The 19,186-nt window shown below is 39.9% G+C and overlaps 1 long non-coding RNA gene across 1 annotated transcript in view; it reads left to right on the forward strand.

The window, feature by feature from the left end:
* Positions 1 to 16,037, forward strand: part of LOC115948469 — a 42,831-nt gene extending 26,794 nt beyond the window's left edge. Inside the window, exons 3-4 of the long non-coding RNA XR_004082299.1 lie at positions 10,206 to 10,261; positions 15,989 to 16,037. This is a non-coding gene — a long non-coding RNA (uncharacterized LOC115948469). The remainder of the gene's footprint in view (positions 1 to 10,205; positions 10,262 to 15,988) is intronic.
* The last annotated feature ends 3,149 nt before the right edge of the window (positions 16,038 to 19,186 follow it).

Raw genomic sequence — 19,186 nt, forward strand, 5'->3', positions numbered from 1 at the left:
CCAGGCTGCTCCCTCAGGTCCGTGCCCGACTGTCAGAACATGACTGGATATATTAATCATGGTGTAAAGCCCAGTGCTGCCTTTGTATTGGAGTCTGGTAATGGTTTGATGCTCTAAAAGTTTGCCAGTACAGTGCTCCAGCTTTTATTGTCAAACAATTGAGGTGTCTGAGGTGCTGCATAGTGTGATGGCTTGGGAAGGGCAACAAAACCTTGTATTAGAGGATTTCTTCCTCACTGGTAAACCAGGAGGAAACTGGAACGGGTTTAACTCAACTCTAGATGTCTTTGTATTGATTGTAGTATTTCTGCCAGCAAAATCTGGCATCTAGATTGCTTACAGAGATCTTTATTGAAATGAGCCTTTATCCATTTTGTCCAAAAGCCTTGTCTGCTTTTGCTCTCCCAATCCCTTGCTTCTACCATCCTTCCCCTTTTCCTTTGGTCTCGTTCACCATCACCATTTCTTTAGCAAACCCCAAAGTAGCTTGAGGTAAAGATGACATGCAGTAAGAATCCTCACCTTGCCTCTTCTGCCTTCTGAAAAATAAAATAATATAATCCAGGAAACACAATCCTCCTCCCAGTGCAACTTCTACAGACTTTTCCCATGAAATAAATCTTTCAGTAGTCACCTGGTCTCTGTGCAGGGACACAGGCAGAGCACCAGAGTTTGGGAATCAAACCTGGATTTATGAAAAAGCATGCAGACCAAATAAATGGCTTTGTAACTGGAATAAGTCAAACAATTACTATCTGATGACTAGAAATAAATTTGGGATTAATGCAAAGTGTTAATATTTTATGTTGCTTACTTTTTTTGTCCTTTATTTCTGAGATGTGTCAAAAAATCTGCATATACACCATAAACTGCAATTCTTCACTTCTGTGCCTGTGGTGGATTAACCTTAATATATATCTATATTAATTTTTTTTCTGGATTAATTTCTGCTGATTCTCTAGAAGGAAATAAATAAGTGGTGTTTGCCTAGTGAATCTTAGGTCTGCTCTCTTCAAAATAGGGTTATCCTCTTTTTCATGGAATAAAGGTAAATATGCACAATATATATAAAATTACATAAGTGAAAGATTATAATTATTTGTGTAACTTTAGTTTGTTTTAAAATATCAGTTTTGTGAGTTTTAAATTCATGTATTTATTTTAAATTCATGCATTTGAGCACAGAGTATTTTCACAGTCAACTTTTAGAATCTTTCATCTTGTCAATTGCTAATGCTCTCAATGACTTTTATGTCTCCATTTATTTAAATATTGTTATTGTGATAAAATGTTAGCTGACATCAATTTAAAATCATAAAATTTTGAGGCAAAATTTTGTCTACAATCAAGAATACAGGTCTCTGTATTGAATAGTTTCATAGTTGTTGATAGTCTGCATTAAGTGTATACAAAATTGCTGTTAAATTGTTGTTTTTGAAGGCTGGTCACAGGTGGGGAAGATTTGATAGAGAGAGCACTGGCTTTCTCCCAAGTACTTTGCCTGAACATGAAAATCCATGATTTGATGTTTATTTTGTTAAGGTAATCTGACTTGTTGTCTAAGAAATTCTCCTTGGAAAAAGGCAATTCCTTTCAGCTCCTGGCTGTTGGTCTGGAGCAGGGAACAGCAGGGTAAAAGAATGGAAGTAAGGACATCACCTGCTCCTGCTCTATTTCTCAAAATTTCTTGTGAAAATTATGCCATGTGAAAAGAAAGGGTTTGTAAGGATTTTCCTCTTGTGTGGTTAGCACAAGGCTTTGTTGGAAGTCACTGGCAGAGGGATTGGGAATTTAAGATGATCTTAATGGCCACAGCAGAGGTGTGTTCTTCTCTTCCCTTGAAACTTGTGTGAGAGGGGGCAGCTGCAGCACGGCCACTGCATCAGCTGAGAGAATGTGTGGGGAAATCCAACAGCTACAGCTGTGCACCAACAGAACAAATAAAGGATTTGGAGAGTCACCCAGCTCTAGAAAAATGGAGTGTTTACCATCACAGGAAATAGACTTTCATAGTTATTTTTCATGGCCAACATTACTTCTTGAGAGTCATCATATTTTATGAAAACTTTTATTAGCATTTCCGAATGACCTTACCCCCATTGTGTTTTTATCAGTCCCAAGGGCCATAACCTTTTAAAAATATTTTTTATCATTATAAACACAATAAAGTAAGCTGTCCTGCACATAGATTTGTAGATCTCATTAGAGATACTTTTAAAAAAGGTACTCCATCTCTTGGAAAGATAATGACAAGTAGTAATCTTGGCATGCAAAGTTTTCAGACAGGAACAGTTTGTTGAAATAGATTGTTTAATCTTTCCAGAATTGTTTTGGAGTGGATGCACTTTTTAATTGCACTTCTGCACAGCATTATGACATGAGTGGGGGAAAGACAAGGGCAACTGAAAACAAATGCTGTGGCAGTATCAGTTAGATGGTATTCCAGGTGAAAAAATAGCCAAGTATTTGCTTAAGATTTTGAATGTTATCAAAGTCAAACAAGAAAAATGGCAGTTTTAAAACTCATTAAAGTTAACATTTGTCTGTATTGTAAATGAGGTATATTCCCTAGGGTAGTTAACAGCTTTGGTGGCGCAAGATGGGGATAATTTTTCAGATGTAGTGTTTCCAGTGGGGCAGTGTCCTAAGGCTTTGCTTTAAATGGCCTTTTTATGCAGTAGGATAATGGGCAGTTTGTGCATTGCTAAATCAGCCCTGTTTTGTTAGGAATGTTACAGTCAGAGCTCTCACAATTTGTCAGAGGAAATGCAGAACATCTCTACAGGAGTCTGTTTAAGAGGACATCATTTCTCCATAAGCTCTTGCTTAGGTCAACATGCAGCACTGCTCCTCCACTATTCCCCTGTTGCTTCTGCCACACGGGAATGCTCTGATTTATTGGGATTGCACAAGTCATGTCCTCCGCCTGACTGAAGCCACAATGTGGAAATTTTCTCTTCCCTCCCCCTTTGCAAAAGGAAATGGAGAAGGTTACTTTAAAGGCCTCCTAAAGTATTTCTGAGGGGACCTTTCCAACGAAAGGAAATGCCCGTGTGCTGCACGGGATCTTTGTGGCACTGCTGCAGGTTATAAACACATCAGGGCTGCCATCCTTTTGGGAAGTGTGCTGGTTGAGAGGGCTGACTGTATGACTGTCATCAAACTACTGTAAAATGCTTGTGGTGATGTGTAAAGACAGAAAAAGAAGACTCTGAACATAGTGAATGTGATACAAAAACATCCAGTGACTAATGGCATTAGAGTTTTTTTTTTTACCAGAGCATACAAAACTCCCAAACATCATGAGAAAAATACAGAAATCAAAGTGAGTTTCAGTGGTGGGTACTTCAAATATATGTCCTGTCAACTTTTTAATTACATTTAAAATTGTGGAGACTCTTGTCCTGTGGTACTGGCTTAATGAACAGCGATTCCTTAGTCAAATTTGTTTAAAAAACCTCAGTGTTGTGTTAATTTCCCGTTTGATAAAGGTGCTAATACTCTGTCATTCAGGCTGCTATTACTAAGAAATTTTTGGTTTGTTTTAGCATTGTGATATTTGAAGCTTAATGCAGCCAAGGACATTTTTAATGAAAAGGAAAAAAAGTGATGAAAAGCCTTAGTAATTTTGTGTTTGATGCCAATTGTAATATGAGAAGTGCAGAAAATATTTTGAAGGGGTCAAAGCTATTCGTCTTTATTGTTTTTCTCTTTTTTTATCCTGTAACATAGAATTTAACTGTCTGCAGGCATTTAAGCCCAGAATATTCTACCTTCTCTGCAAAGAGATAAAACATTTGAGTTTCTCTTAAAAGACAATTTGGGTGGCTGTGAATAACCTTCCCTGGAACTGAAGTAATTCCATTATTGTGATTCACAGGGGCTCATTCTTTATGGTTTCTTTCCCCCACTTCTCAAACTGCTGTTTAGCACCCTTACTTCACCTCTGCCATTGTTTGTAGATCTTCTGAAGATGCCCAGGGCTAGGAGGATTTTTTTTTTCTTAATATGTGAATAGAAGTTTGTGTAGGCTTCATGGATTTGCATGAGCCATAGAAAGACCTTTCATTCTTTGCAACACTTTATGGTTGGTTCTTCGAGATCTGGAATGATCAAATGAAGCAGGGGAAGTAGTCTTGGAGTTGGTAGGAAGGCAAAATAAAGAAGAATCACTCAATGTGATTTGTTCTGCTGTCTGCAAAGAAACATTTCTGCAAGTGATGCCACTGATGAAGCTGAAAATCATGGAGGGCATCAGTGAGATGAGAACAGGAACAAAAGAGCAGGCAATCTGTGAGCAGTGTGCTTGAGCAGAGGGCAGGGCTGGGGAGGGGAATGCTGCACCATGGGCTGCTCCTGAGTGGGTATTTCCAACCCAGGACTGTGTGCAATGGTTAACAGCAGAAGTTCCTGCTTCTGGTGCACTTCACTTTATATATAGGTAGCTAAATCAGTATGATTTGACTGTGCAAATTAAATTGATGTAACATCATATAAGCATTGCCTGGGAAGAAAGAATTTGATTTTCAGAAATTCTGGATACTTGCAGAGTTCAGCTGCCTAAGGATTGCTTTGAAAAAAATGAATCTTTGGTGTAGAGCCTTTGCTTAGCCAATGACAAAAACCTGATTTTTAAGGTAAAGAACAAGGAAAAAAAGAATTTATAAGAAATTATGAGAAGTAGAGACAAAATCTCAAAATAATACTTAGAATGAGGCAAATTCTGTGAAATAGAATAAGAACATATGGCAGGTAATATCCAGAGTAAAATTAACTTTATTAAAGTAGTTGTAGTGTTTTGTGCAACTGTTACATGTGCATGTAGGAAATATGTACTCTCTTAGTAAACTTGTCACTCTGAAGTCACTGCTTGTCATTCAGTTATTTTTAGTTTACTGTCACATATGAAATGATTCTGATAGCCACTATTAATTTTTGAGAGTATTACAAAGAACACTATTTGCATTCTTCACTAAAACCTTAAAGGAAAGAAAAAGTACAAGTACTTACTTTCCACCAGAAATCAGCTCTCGTGGCTGCAGTTAGGGAACTAACATTTTTATATACCCCCAACTTCTGTAAAATCATAGTTTGCTTTAAAAATATTTAGGGTATTTTTTGCCTGTATGGAAATGTTTGATTCAGATTACTCTTAGGTCATCAAGGTAAAAGATACAGACTTGCCTTGTTTAAAATTAATTAATGAATTGTTAACTCTGGAACCTAATGATGGTATTAAATTGATAAAATCCTTTTTATGTCATATCATGTCCTTTTTGCAGAATCAGCCAGGTACTTTAGTATCTGTTCTTTAATAATGCATCTCAGCCTCCAGGAGTTGTGAAAGACAAATATCTTCCTTGTCTTCAGAAATTTAGTGAGACCAAACCTTTCACTGAGAACTTTTTGGGAGCCCCCTTTTTACTTTGCCTGAGTAGATAACCCTTCTTTTCAGGGCAATGTAAGCTGAAAATAATGCAGGTTTCAGCAAACAATAGCAGAATATACCTCCTATTTTATGCTTATTTCATCTTTTAGGATGTTTTTAACGAAGCTTGGCAATCTTTCCGATTTACTATGCCTTCATTACTGAATATATTTGTTGGCCTTAAAGAATTTTTTTCTTACCCAAAAGACATTGAATACAAGCAAAGGAGCAGTAGAAATGCCTTTAGTGAGAGGTGACATGAACTCTACCTGCTCTAAATGAAAGTTGGAAGAGTCTGGTCAGTGATGTGAGGCAGCTTTAGGTCACTGAGCTCAGCTGTGGAGCCTCCACAAAATGTGCTCTGTGTTCAGACTTGGTGCACTGTACAAAGTGTAGAGAGGGACTCTAGAAGGCATAGATACATACACAGAGAAATGACAAGTGTTAATGCCCAAATAATTTAATTTCAGAGGAACAGCCCATCTGTACAACTCGGGAAACCCTAAATACACACAGAATATTTAAGTATTCTGCTTTAGTAAAAATAGTAACAAAAGAGATGAATGTGTAAAAAAAGTTTAACTCATTTTAACAGCACTGGAAGTAAAGCTGAAAAAAGAAATGGGCAAGCAGAAGGTGTCAGATCACTCGTGATTTAAGTGTACATTCCTCCATGAGCGGCGTAAACATTTTTTAAAATTTTGTTTTCGGTTGCATACAGGATACAGCATTCCCTTGAGCTCATGGGGCTCATTGGAATCAGGCACTGATGCTGAGCCCGGGGAGAAGAGGCAGAATCATTCCCTCCCTGTGTTCCTGCCTGACCTTGTATTCTCTGCACTGCCTGTGAGGCAGCTCTGAAGCTGCCAGTAGTGCCGGCGGCTTGGCTGAGCTGGAGGGGGCAGGGGGGAAGAAATCCAGCACGGAGCTGCTCTGCTGCCTTTTTGCTCCTGACACACCCCATATGCTGAGATGGTGGGTGGCAGGAGGAGAGCTGGCACGTTAGCAGCTCTGTGTTCCCCGTGCCAGGGGAGTAATCTGTTGGCTGGTTAAATCTCATTTCTGATTCATCTCTACTTCCTGAGCAGCACTAAGAGGCGAGATCCTCGCAGAGAGCCCAGCTCTTGGAGTGTGTGGTAGTGCAGTCTAGAGGAGACTCTGAAGCTTGTGCCTTGAAACTCTGCTTTGAATATTGATTTTAATTTATTTAGAATAACCCCCAAACTCTAGACTTTCTAGAACTGCTGTGCAGTAGCAATTTTTATGGAAATAATAGAGCTGTTTGCCCTTGTTATGTTTTTTAGATATGCACATGCACGGGAAAATTCACTACACCAGAAGATTCAAGTAGGCAAATCAAAGCAGAAACAAAAAAAAAAAAAAAAAAAAAAAAAAAAAAAAAAAAAAAAAAAAAAAAAAAAAAAAAAAAAAAAAACAAACCCTTATTTTCTCTGTTAATAACATTGCTTGTTAAACAGAAGTTGGCATAGCATCCTGGTGTGAAATTGCCAAGAAAAGATTGTTAATTTGGCATAAGCTTTAAGTCGTTTCATTCAGTATCACATGAAAATGAGTGGAATTATACGTGTGTTTGTACAGTGCACTGCTAGTGAAAAGGAGGATTTGCAACACAAGGAAAATAGGTGTGCACCGTCAGGGGCAGTTCATGTTTGTTTGACAACCCCAGGACTTGGCAAACAAACGCAGCAAACTTGGAGGCAAGCAGCAGAGAAAACATCCTGCAATGTTTTGCTGGAAGAAGCAAAATAGAGCAGAATCAATCATCTTTTCAATGAGAGTTTGAGGTGACTTGGGCCCTGCTCTCAGCTCTGCAGAACGCTTGCTGCCTTTCTCTACTGTGTGCAGAAGACTTTCCTCCCTGCAGGACTGGAACAGGGCTGCTCTTTTACAACCAAGCTCTCCATCTGCTGGGGCTGACTCGCCCTCTCTGGAGTTACAGAGGCTGCTGCAAAGGGAGTGTCCTCCTTGCCTTGGGGCAATCATGTCTGTTCCTCATGCATCAAACTGTTCTTGTCAGCTTTAACAGTCAGCTCAACAAAGCTGCAAAACTGGAGAAAGGAGGGGAAACACCCTTCAACAACAGAGTTATTAATTGAATTTTTGTCATATTGTAAGTATCTAGAGGTATTTGTCTTATTTCTTTTTTTCACCCAAATATCTAAATTTTCCTTTCTTTTTATCTGTCTATGGATGAAACAGAACCCCACTGGTAATAGTGTAGAGTTTCTGCTCAGTTCAGCTTGAATGTGTACAAGGTTTGTTCTTTACACCTACCTTTTATGTGAGGAGTCAATCCAGAGTAATGCCAGAAAAAAACCATAGAATAAAATCCATGTTAAATAAAACCATGGAATAAATTATCCATGGAATAATTTCCACTGAAATCAGTTTGATTATTCAGTGTTGGTTTTGTTTGGACTAGGATTTTAGCTGAAGTTAGCTGTAAGTAGAATCTTTTTTGTGATGGGTTCCTGACATTCAAATATCTTTCTTCACACCTGGAATAAGACTACTGATTGTACAGGGGTTTGCAGCAGCATTCAATGTATGGCAAAAATAAAAGCCATCCAAATTAAAATAAAATAAAAAAATAAGAGGACTGCCTTACTCATCTCCAGTGTTGTTCCTGATGTGACAGGAAGGCAGCTCTGGCTTTGGGGGAAGTCTCTTCTTCCTGCAGGTCCTTGCTGTTGGAAGCTTCCGTTCTCTTTCATTATTGTCCCCATTGCCTTCTGCGTGGGCTGATGGAGAAGGTTTTGGCTGTGGGCTGGGAATCCACTGCAGGCTGAGCTTGGAACGAGCTGTCTAATTCCTCCTCAGGCTGTCTGATGTGCAGCCTTCTCACCACCTGTGCAGGGCCCTTCCCAGGCTCATCTTCTGCAGACAAAGGTCCAGGCTCTTCCTGCATCCTCTCCCTTCAGCATCTCACTGGGAGCATTGGCTGCCAGAGTGGATGGTGCTCTTAAATGGTGCTGCACTTGAATTATTCTTAGTTCACAATCAAACACATTAAATTTAAAAATAAAAATCCTCCTTTGGTAATGAAGTGGAGCAGCTGCAGAACAAATTTTTGTTTTGTCACATGTGTGACAACTGGTGATGGAAAAGCAGAGGGGAGAATTGGAAATGATAGTCTCCTAAACCACTCCAAGAGGATTTATTAAACATCAGTAAGAGCCAGAAAGTGGAGTTGTAAGAGCTGTGGTTTTGTATAAAAGGAAAATTCTGTTGGTATAAGAGTCGTTGCTTTTTCTTAAGTGCTTGAAACATGAGGAGACTGAAGTCTTGTTTTGGGTAAAGAGAAATCAACAGCTTGTACCAAAAGGATTCTGAAGATACAAAGAAGTGCTAAGTATTTTTGTTTCATATTTAAATTATTTTTGAGGAGGGAAGTACATCAAAGGCAGATGGTATATTTGAATGTAATTTTGTGTTAGGAATGCTTTTTGGTACCTTCCTGCAGACTGGCATATGTAGCACCCAGGCTAGAAATAGAGAGTGAGATAATAGAATTGTTTAGGGGAGACTTGTGCTCGCCTTTTCTGTGTGTGGGTTGGGCTGAGATTCCCTATCTGCTTTATTTTGTTCATTACCTTGTTCAGTGCTGCACAGAGTGAGAGCAGTGAGTTATCAGGCACAGGACTGAAGGGGAAGATGAAGATAGCCTTCTTGTCCCACAAGAAGTGGGAGGTGAAGCAGCAGAGACAGGAAGACTGATCCGGGAAGATAATGCAGTAGCTTACAACATGGGGGACAGGAGAGCTCCTTAGAGGTAAAAGAACTGACAAAATTTCACAGCAGGCACTAGTGGGAGATGAGGATCCAAGGGAAACGTCATGCCAGGAGAGAAACAAGGTTTCATTGATCACATTGTGCCAGGGTGTCTCCATGAACGCGCTGTCACGGAAACCGTTAACCGCGGTGAGCGGGAATGCGATATCTGACAACTTTTTGTTTTGTTTTAAGAGGTAGACATTAAAAATACATCTAAAGTATGGGACACAAAGAATCTAAGTAATGTTATTAAACTTCTGGTGGATCTGAATCTCCAGGGATGTTTACATAGGCTTTTGAAGAATGCTGAAAAACGTTAGATTTTGCATTTCCAGGCTTAATTCATCATTTTGTTTTGTTCTGTTTAAAGAAATATATGCGGAATTATTAAGTTGCTCAAAATAAGCCCAAAATAGAGGATGGAGTTTTATAAACATTTTACATATTTGTGTTTAATTTGTTGAAAATAGGATAAAATCTGCTCTCATTTGGCATCCCGAATACAAATATTAGGAACCCAATCCCCTGATGCAGTGTAATTTTTAACAGTACAATTTAACAGTCTTCCAAAAGATATTGTGCACACTTTTACAATTATTAATTTTTTTTATAGTATCGAAAAAGAATTAATGTGTTTGTCTTTTTACCTTGTGAGCTGCTGCGTGCTGGCTTTTGTGCACATCTACATTCACTGCAGAAGAAAAAGAAAAAGTTCCACCAATAGTGTTTGATTTGGAAATATATTTATTTAGCTGCCTCAAAAAATTAGGTTAGGAGATCACAGTACATGGAGGGTCTTTTACCTCTAAAATATAAACCTTCTATCTCCCAGTGCAGGAGTGTTAAGTGCAGAGCTTTTAAGTTGAGAAAATATGCAGTTCATGTGAAAGGTTTGATAGCACTATATACCCACCAAAAGCTTAAATGTGCCTGACTGGTTTTATGGAGGACAGTAAATTAGTCTTTCCCTTACCTCTGACAGGTGAGCAGCAGTTCTTGCATGACCAGTGGCTCTCACCACACGTCGCTACCACACAGGTGAGGCTTTCCCTTTCAAAATGATGACTTGAAAGAAAAACAAGATGTCTTTGCTGGTTATAAATTTAACTCTTCTATGATTAGTCTGGGCCAATTAGGACACCCCTGGGGTTCAGACTATGGCTCAAGTACAAGCTTGAAAGCCCGATTAGCTGAGGTCTCTTGATACTTGTTCTTGGTAGTAAATGCTGGCACATATAGTATTGATTTTCATTTAGATATCTTAATGTTTCCAGACAATCCTAGCAGATGTGGGCTGAACTCAGATCTACGAGAGTGCTGGGCTGCAATCTGCAAGCATTTTTCTTGCCATTTTGTTTCATTTTTCCTAAACTTAACTGATTTGGAATCAGGAGATATAAATGAAAAATGCAGAGTTTGCCTATCAATCATGGCATGTACAAACATTGCTACTGCCCTTTTCTAACATCCTATTACCACTGGGTAGTTGGCTAGTCAAACAGGAATAAAAATTACACTGCAAACATCATAAGTTAGGCTTGATTTGTTGAGCAAGAAGCCTGACAATTCTGTAAGAGTTATATACCTCAGCCTCGCTGAAAATCAGCCTTGTTATGGCTCTGGTACGTCTATAAAGATTGTTCATTTCATATAAAACAGCTACCTGCACTGAAAGGCCTGAAAGGAAGAATGATGCTGGTTATAAATATAGAGGAAAATCTATTTGTCTGCCCCTTCGTGCTGTTAGCGAGTCACACGACGCAGCCCGGCCGCGGCTCCTCGGCAGCAGGGGGAGTTTGCCATGGCCACCTTTCCCTTTCATCTTCTGGCCTGGGCTGAAGCACATCATCTCTCTTTGTCATATGAGATAAAGCAATGAAGTGTGACCAGTGCCACTGCATTGCACTCTGCCCACCAGGAGCACGTTAATGATAATGAAAAACTATACTGCACTGCATTTAAACTAAATGTGAGCGTAAGGCTGTCTGTCGGCAGACTGGTAGAACAGTTAATGTCATAAAAGATAAATAGAAATTATTAGAATTGGCTTGGAAGGGATTTTTTATAGACCAGGGTTGTATTCCTTTAAAGTAATACATTATCAGACTGTTAAATCTAATTTCAGACTACGGGGCAATTAAAATGATTAACATTATTTACTCATATAGTTCGATTCATTAAGGTTTTAAACACCCTTTACACACTATTTATGTTGAAAATAGAGAAATAATGTGTTAAAATGTCTTGGATCATTAATCATTCAAATTTGCTGTATAACTGCTTTCTCAAAACCTTAGCACCACACTGAATATTTACAAACCTCAGAGGTGTTTTTAAAGGATGAGCAAAATCAAATTCCACCCACCTCTGATATGTCCAACAGACCTTTGGTAGTTTCCAGGCCTATTGTGTCTGCAAGAAAAATCAGGCAGAAAAATCCTAAGATTATCTTAAAAGTTATTCTAGCCAGGGGTTTGTCCAAGCCTCGGCTGTGTTCACCTGGGGGCTTGCTCCCCTTTGGTATGTGAGAGGAACAGCATGGATGCTGCTACTGAAGCTAATAGGAGCTCCATGGATAAAATCTTGTGTACTGAAATGGAAATATACTCTGAGTCTGGCACTTAGTTTTCAAGTGTGTCAGATGGAATTTCGTATTATCTACTGACAAACCAGTTTATTAGATGGATATAAGAAGAGATCTCCAGGCTAGTAAATGCTGCCATTAGTCAGAGGTGAAACACCCACTTCCCTTCTGTGTTGGCATTTATAACAACCTCTGAAATACTGTGGGAAAAGTCATGAAAGTCAGTATACAGTATGTGACAAGACAATTACAAACTGCATATTGATGCTGGTCTTTTGAAAAGATTGTCTACAGGCTTTTATTAGTGGTTTGAAACATCGGGGCTTTGTTTGTTTGCTTGTTTGTTTTCATTCCTGCACGCACTGAAAATACCTTTTTGCAACAAATGCTGTAAATCCCAAGGGGCAGGTGGATACAATAGACTGGGGTGCCATGTTCTGGGAAGGCAGATTATTGTCTGTCTGTCTGTCCCTGGAAGCACTGGAGGCCCATGAAGTGGCTCACAGGGCACTGGGCTGGGATCTCAGTCCTTGCCTGTTGGAGGCTCTGGGCACACACAGGGCTGCAGGAAGCTGCTGAGTCACTGAATGCCCTGCTCCCCAGAGGCCAGATCTGCTGAACAAGTGTGGTCATTACTCTTTTGTGGCACCATTTGTAAGATGTAGTTATAATTAGCCTCTTTGAAATCACCCAGGGGCTCAGCTGATGTGTCAGAAATGTAGATGGTATTAAACACGAGGACACAGCTGTGTTGTCCCAGCTGGCTGTGTGACCCCAGCACCAATGCTGAATTCTCCCACTTTGAGAATATCCAAGAGTATTCAGACTCCTCCTAGATGCTATTTCAGGAGCTACATGCTCTGGGTAGACACTGCAGAAGTGGTTTCCTAATTTAGGTGATCTGGATTAGGCCCAGTTACCTTAACAGATTTACTAAGGAGCTCTAAGTTATTCACTTACCAGGGTGCCCTGATGCAGTTAGAGACAAGTGCAGCAATCCCAGGATCATTAGTGAATGCTGTACTCACAGCAAAGGTGTGCCCAAGTCAAGTGGCTCATCTTCCAGTAAGTCCTGGAGAGCAGAAAGTCAGTAAGCTGTTGAGGGTCTGTCCTGAAAGAGACCCTTTTCCACTTCTTGGATTAGCCACTTTCTCCCTTCATTCCATTCCTGTGTAAAGCTGCCTGACACAGTGAGGGGCTCACGATGCAGCCTCAGGCCATGGTGTTTTCCAGGGCCAGGTCCTGTGCCTGGTGCTGTCCTTGCTCTAGAAAATAAAGGCAACTGTCAGCCTGTATCAGTGAGGCTGTTTCTAATGTTATTCATCATTCATCTCAAGAGCAACATGAGCAAAGCCTTTCCCCTGAGAGACTGGCAGCTGTTACCTTCTCAGCAATACTCTAAGATTTTGCTGACTTCAGGGAACAGAAAGCCCAGAATTACTCCTGGTTTTCATGTCATGTGTGGTGGTCTGAGCCAGCCCACCAAAATGGCACACAGAGGAACTGTACCATTGCAGAAGAAGGCTGATGATTAGCAGCTACTCACTCACAATGAATATTAAGGACATACTTCTTTCAAGGAATTAATTTGCTTAAGTTTTTCCTACCCCATTTGGAGGGAGGTGAGGTGGAGAAATAGTCCCTTTAACTTGGACTGAGATGTCTGCCTGTGTTCTTGGTGCTCTCTGCTATGTCCTGTGTGTCTGTCTTACCCAGAAATCTGGGACTTTGGCATGTTTGTGATCTCTGGCATCACTGTGGTAGTCACAGCTTGTGCTTCGTCTTCCTGAACTTGTAAATTTGGGTGGCAGAAGGTGAGGAGAGGAAGGGGATCCAGAGAACTGAAAGAGGTTTCCCTTTTCACAGTAGCAATTTCCCCTGTTGCATTTGGTTTATACATGAGAATTTATCCATCCTTTTGATGTGTGACAGAGTTTTGGCCTTCAGGTTAACCCGGCTGTGGTTGGTCACAAAGTATTAGGATTGATGCTGGTGCCCTCAGTACCTTTGCCCAAGCTGAGCTCTCCTGGGGCTTCTTGGACTTGTTTCCCCACGGGGCTGCAGATGAGTTCTGCCCAAATGATTGGTCAGGAGAGCACACTGAGCTGAAAATACAACCCCATAATACCACAAACCCTCACAGATATCAGTGAAATACAGAATAAAAAATTTAGTCCGGGTCTCTGCCTTTTCTATTTTGCTAATAATTAGAATTATATAACACGGGAATGACTTTTATTGTTGGTATATCTGGGAAATTATTTTTCCTTTGAGTTTTTCAGACTTCTTATACCTCCCATTGATTTTGATTATTTACTGTTTGACAAGGGGAACGCAGGCAGCCCATGCTGTGCGAAAGATCAGAGGTGCCTTCATTCCTCAAGGCTATTGCCTTCTCTAATTCTTCAGTGTAGGATCAGTGAACTGATTGCATTTTCTTCTCTTTGACACTTTATATTTCACATTTCTTCATCAAACTATGATAGCATGCTCTCTTTTAGAGCAGGCTGCTCTGAGAATATAACATTTTGTCTTGGTCATTATTATAACTCTTTGGTGACTTGTAACAGGAGCTCTCAGCCACTATCCTGATTCACCATCTTTCAGTTAAACTGCATGGAGTTGAGTATCTTGTTAATCCACTTTTTGTGCTTTTCTTTTATTGGTGTTATATGTATTTCATATTTAATCATTGCATGATGTGGCTTGAGGGCAGTTCTTTGATTTCCTTTTTTTTTTTTTTTTCCCCTCAACCAGGATAGTCTTACAGGCCTAAGGGGAGATTTTTAAGCTGCAAACACTGTATGCCAAATCTGGTAGTAAAAAGCACAGTTCAAATATTTACAAATAGAAACAAATAAATGTACACTCTATTTGAGCATGCAGTTATGTTGTGTGCATTTTTGAAAAATAGCTCCTTGGACAGACATGTTTTACAATGGTGGGAAAGAAGCCAGAGGGACATGAGTGCTTACAGTCTTGCTACTTTCTGAGTGATCCGCTTTCTATTACAAAATAATTAATGTAAGTATCTAAAGTAGAAAAAACACAAGTTAGTTCTGTCAAACCTGACTTCAGGTTATGGTTCCAAATATTTTGATCAAATAGGCTTCTCTCCCCTTTTCTGTATTGTAGGATATCCAATGTATTATGTATTTCCAGTGACTGTGCTGTGAGTCCCTGTAAAAGAAAACTTGGGTGATGTTAGATCAAAGTCTACAGTAATTTCATAATTTCTTGAAGAAGAAATGCTTGTTTTCAGCTCTAGTTGGCATAAGTCTAAATGAATCAGTAAAATGGGATGATCTCAGCTCATATAAATAATAGCAGCCCTCTCCTGTTAGAAATTTCTTTCTTCTGGAAAAGCCAGTTGTCCCACATTAATGCATTTCTAATCAAAAACACTAAGCCCCATATGGTATTTTTTAACACATTGGAGAACCCTGCTTGAGACAGAGCTCTAAATGTACAGGAAACCAAACTTCATTGTTTTTCAGCACTCAAGAGAACGTGCAAAAAGTAGACCCTAATATTTCTGTCTTATCCTGCTTATTAGTTTTACAGTTCTGGGTCTCGTTCTCTTTCCTATTCCTCTTTCTCTGCTATTTTTTGTGTGTGAAATGACCTTCATGTTACCATATAACGAGGTTCATCCTCTCTCTCCCTCTTAAACATAATGAACATAAGGAAAGCTCCCTGAGACATGAAAAAAGACCAGGAGGGTACATCCCAGAATACCAGAGGATGGTGAGAAAAGAGGTCCACAGTACTTCAAACCAGAAAAATGTTAGAATTTAAGATAGAGCTTGCCTGTAGAAATGCTGCTTGAAAAGACCCCACATTTTTGTGAAAAAATATCTAAGAAGATACTTTGGGATTAAAATATATTTGTTTTTCTTTTTATCCTTTAAATGGCATCTGTTTCCTCTGAGTCATCATTAATTGCCAAAATTTCCTATTGTGGCGTGCAAGGTAGACGATAAGCATGAGTTACTAAAGTCAATGTTGTATATTAGCTAAAATTTCTGATGCTGTGGAAGCCCTTCAAGATATGCATGCATCCAGAAAAACCCTACACATCAGGCTTAATTCTGAATTTTTAGTGATTTAAAGCAGAACTTTTAGCACCAATTAAAAATGTTTCCATAGTGTTTTCTAAGATTTGCTGTTTTTCAGCACAGAATCCTGTCAGAATGCAGGTGTGGAGGTCAGCCCAAAGCAGGGCCAGCTGCCAGAGGCTGCCCAGGACCATGCCCTGCTCAGTTTTGCTTTGTTTCAGAGATGGAGCCTCGCTTGGGTCCTTGGGTGAGCATTTGACCACACTCTAGTTAAGTAAGCAAACAATTTAATGAAATTTTCCCATGTCACAGCCTTTGTTCCAGGGACATGGAAACCTGTGTCCCGACTTTCCATTTAAAAGTAAAATGAAAAACACTCAGCACCTGCACTCCCTCTTTGTTGCTGAATCTCCTGTGCCCTCTCAGCTGTGGGCCCACACCTTTTTCAACCTCCCTTACATTGATCTTGTACTTAAGGGAACCTTTCTTTTCCTTCCTAAAATCCCTCACCAGTTTTAGTTTGATTTCTGTGATCCATCCCTGCCTTTTGAGCAACATCTCTGCTTGGTGGCACATTCCCATTGTCACCTTGTGTGTGTCCTTTCCATATCAGCAGAAGTTCCTTGCTCATACCTTTGGACACACCCACTCAAATTCCTGCATTTTGGAATGGGCTACTTCCAGCTTTGAGGAGGTTTTGTGCCACAAAAGAATCCCAAGAAGGGGAAAAAAATAAATAGTTTCTCGTTCTGACCTGGCAATTGCAAGGTAAGCAAATATATTTCCGTGTGTATGCTAGGAAAAAAAACCTGCCCTTAATGGCAAATTTGGCAACAGAAAGCAGAATGACAGGGAATGGGGAGTGGTAATGAAAGGGTTTAATTTCAGCATGCACAGTTCAGAGCTTGAGGAAAAGTGAGATAAAATTCTGTCTTGACAACCTATAGTTCAACTATCCTTCCTAGCAGAAACAGGTCTTGTGCAGAGTGATGGTCTGGCTGACAAACAGGTCTGTGTCACTTCATTATACTGAACATCTTTTGCTTCAGAGTTTTTACATTCATTTTTAATAAGTAGAATGTAAAGAAAAATTAATTACTGGCCACTACATGGTGCTCTTTGATGGAACTATCAATTTGTGGGGAGGATAGAGCTTGCCCTCTCTCTGGGTGCGCGTGAGTTTTAAACAAGCTCAAACACACAGGATGGAAAAAGGATGGAAAAAGGATGGAAAAAGGCCTTATCAGAGGCACTCTTAGGAAGAAGTAACTCCCTGAAATTATTGTTCAGCACACCTGGAGTCTCTTTCAAGCCACGTGAGGCCACTTCCCGCAGCGTCAGCGCCAAATGGTTATTCCAGGAGGATAAGAGCAGCTAGAAATTTAGTTAGCAGAAGGAAAACCAGGCATGCCAATGTGCTTCCTCCAGTTAACTTAAATTGCCCCTGTGACCCTGCAGCGCTTTGCACTGATGTTCTGCTGTAACATTACTTGAATGACATTTTGTCATTTGCTGAATGTTAACCTGCAAAAATGCCATCTTTGCTCCTTTACTTTGAGACAGGATGACATGCACTGCAGCCCCTGTTGTTGGGGGGTAATTTTATGCTCCTTTCCTGACAGACAGGATTCCAATAGCACCATATGTCAAAACCTCCAGCCCATTCCAGTCATGTACCCACACCGTCCAGCTGTCACAGCCATAATTATTGAAACTAAAGCCCAGAGAAGTTTCTAGTTTTGGAAATGCTCTAGTCTCCTTAGATCTTTACTACTGATGTTATAGCTGATTAGGACCCTGCCAGCCTTCTGTTGGTCTCTTGAAAACTGCTGTAATTCCCATTCATCATGGAAGCTAACCAGCTGCTCCAGAGCCATCCCCTCAAATGTGTTCCTTGATGTTGTACTTTGCTGTTGTCCTGACCTTGATACTTTGGATGTTCAAACAAAGGCTCCTTATTTTGCTGAAGCTGGTCCAAAAGGAGCCAGTTAACTTGGTCCTGCACAGAAAAATGGAAGCATTTTTTGTTGGTGCCTGGTGTCTCTGTAAAGGCTGGTGCTGATCCACACTCCGTTCTTGGCCATCCTGCCGCGGCTTCCTGGCCATTGCAGGGGGGAGGGAGAGGCAGAGACCCCTGGAATGCTCTCCTGCCAGGCTGACACCAGGCTCTTGGCAGGAACATCTGTCTTGTCTCAGCAGAGACGAAAGGGACTCCTGTAATCAGGGCTCTGAGCCTTTACAGCCACTTTTGTCACTTTTAACCAAATGTAATGAAGTTCAACATCTTTTGATTCTCTTTGAAACTTTGGTCTAAGTAGAGAGTTCAGATATTGGCTTTTCCTATTAAAATCTTAAAGCTGAAAGCTTTGTGATATTGAGGTGTTTATAAGTTTTAGGCTTTTTTGACAGCCTTTGCATTCATATCTCTTGCAGTGCAGATTTGTGTGGTACATAAAGTAGCACCTTTTTAGATTGCATTTTCACACTATAGTCCCTTTTTTTTTCCTTCCCCCTGTTGGAATCAGCCCCCCCTTGTACCCATTGAAGTAACATCACTCACAGTGTTAGTTATGCTTTTCTGGTTTGTTCATACACTTAGAAGACATTTTTTATTCTAAATATATGAAACCTTTATATTTAAATAAGAAACATGTAAATTAACTGGCTTATATTTTGATCAAATAGCAATTTGTAATCTAGTGCCTAGACTCCAATATGCTGCTCTCAACCTGGATTTTCTAAACTCTTTTGAGATGGTAGGTAAGAAAATGTCAGTATCTTTAAAGAAAAAATGTTTTATGGATGAAGAGAGATTTTAAAAATGTGAAAAGCAAGACTGAGTTGGAATTCCTCGACTGGAACAACTGGGTAATTTGATGAAGAAAATGAGAAGAAATTTGCTAAACATATTCTTTAGCAACTGTCTTCTAATAATGAAGAAGCGATTCCAACAAAAACCATCGGACACACACAAAAGGGAATTTGGTATTGCTGCTGAGAAAGCTCAGGATGACTTTGACTATTGGAAGAAGATCAAGTGTGTTGTCATGCAGATCACTGGCTCCCTTTCACAGGCAGCAAGGATGGTGTAGATTTGAAAGACAGACCAGGTTTTTCAGAACACTCATAAGAAATTATCCCAAGTGGAAAATAAACTCTGTCTAATTTATGGTTAATTCATAGCTTTTAGATTTTATTTTAATGGCAGATTAGGAAAGAATGAAGAGACTTGATCTGGTGGACCTTGAGGTCCTTCTTTTTCCCCAAATCTCTGGGTGCAGGATCCTGGGTTTTTTTCTCATTAATCAGCTCTGTGTGGAA

Source organism: Geospiza fortis, unplaced genomic scaffold (assembly GCF_000277835.1).
Source record: "Geospiza fortis unplaced genomic scaffold, GeoFor_1.0 scaffold79, whole genome shotgun sequence".
NCBI lineage: Eukaryota > Metazoa > Chordata > Aves > Passeriformes > Thraupidae > Geospiza > Geospiza fortis.